Raw genomic sequence first — 1,994 nt, 5'->3', positions numbered from 1 at the left:
TACATTGTTCTGTGTAGTAGATCTTTCTTTTTGCTGTGTGGTATTCTGTTTATGTATCCATTATACTGTTGATGGGCATTTGGGTAGCTCCCACTTTAGGGCTACTACAAATAAAGCCACCATGAACATTCCAGCACATGTCTCTGGTATACACAGACATACATTTCTGTTGCATATTTACTTGGAAGTGGAATTACTGTATTATGGGATATGCACATTTGATATTAGTACTTACTGCCAAATAGTTTTTCTAAGGATCAGTTTACACTCCCACTAGCAATATGAGAACTCTGTTTGCTTCACATCCTCACCAACACTTGGTAATTTCATTTTAGTCTTTCAGGTGGGTGTGTAGTGGTATAACACTGTGATTTCAATTTGCATTTCCCTGATGACTAATGAAGTAGAGTACCTTTACATATGTTTTTGATCACTTGAATATGCTCTTTTATAAAGTATCTGTTCAATCCTTTAGCTTCTTTATCCTATTAGATAGTTTGCATTTTACTATTTTTTGAAGGACTTTAAAAATATTATAAATATTATGCATACAAGTTGTTTATTGATGTCTTAGGTTGAATTCTCTGAAAGCAGACCATGAGATGAGGATTCTAGTGCAAGTAATTTATTCAAAAAGTACCCCCTGGAGAAAATAATGTGGGATGTAAGAAGCAGGATAAAGAAGGGGAAGAAGCCAGCAAAAGTGTTGAGTTTTATAAGTTCTTTATGAATTTTGGATATTAACCCCTATTTGATGCATCAGTTAATATGTTCTCTCATTCTGTGGGTTGTCTTTTTATTTTGTTGATGATTTCCTTTGCTCTGCAAAACCTTTTTAGTTTGATGTAGTCCCATTTGTTTCTTTTTCTTTTGTTTTCCTTGCCTGGGGAAATATATCTGATAAAATATTGCTATGAGCAATGTCTGAGATTTTGCTGCCTATATTTTCTCCTAGGATTTTTATGGTTTCGGGTCTAACATTTAAGTCTTTGATCAATTTTGAATTTATTCTTGTGTGTGGTGTAAGAAGGTGGTCTAGTTTCATTTTTCTGCACATATCTGTCAAATTTTCCCAAAATGATTTATCGAGTAAACTGTCTTTAGCCCAGTGGATGTGCTTACTTCCTCTGTTGAATATTAATTGACTACAATGGTGTGGGTTTGTTTCTGGGCTTTGTATTCTGTTCCATTGATTTATGTGTTTGTTTTTATGCCAGTATCATGCTGTTTTGATTACTATAGCCTTATAGTATATTTTGATATAAGGTAACATGATTTCTCCAACTTTGTCCTTCTTTCTCAGGATCACTGTTGCTATGTGGGGCCTTTTGTGGTTCCATATAACTTTTTGAAGTATTTGTTCCAGTTCTGTGAAATATATCATTGGAATCTTGATAGGAATTACATGGAATCTATAGATTGCTTTGAGTAGTATGGACTTTTTTTTAAAGATTTTATTTATTTATTTTTAGAGGGAGGGGAAAGGAGGGAAACAGTAATATGTAAGAGATACATTGATTGGTTGCCTCTCACATAATCCTAAACCGGGAACCTGGCCCACAACCCAGTCATGTGCCCTGACCAGGAATCAAACTGGCAACCCTTTGGTTCACAGGCCAGCACTCAATCCACTGAGTCATACTAGCCAGTGCAGTATGAACATTTTAATGATGTTAATTCTTCTTATCCATGAACTCAGTATGTGCTTCCACTTATTTGTATCTTCTTCAATTTCTTTCTTCAGTGTCTTATAATTTTCCAAATGCAGGTCTTTTATATCCTTGGTTAGGTTTATTTCTAGGTATTTTATTCTTTTTGCAGCAATTGTAAATGGGATTGTTTTCTTAATTTTCCTTTCTATTAGTTCTTTGCTGGCATATAAAAATGTGACTAATTTCTGGATATTAATTTTGTATCCTGCTACTTTGCTGAATTCATTTATCAGTTCTAATAATTTCTTGGTGGAATCTTTGGGGTTCTCTATTTACAGTATC

Source organism: Furipterus horrens, unplaced genomic scaffold (genome assembly GCF_987537825.1).
Source record: "Furipterus horrens unplaced genomic scaffold, mFurHor1.1.pri manual_scaffold_6, whole genome shotgun sequence".
Classification (NCBI taxonomy): Eukaryota; Metazoa; Chordata; class Mammalia; order Chiroptera; family Furipteridae; genus Furipterus; species Furipterus horrens.
This window is presented reverse-complemented; position numbering follows the sequence as displayed.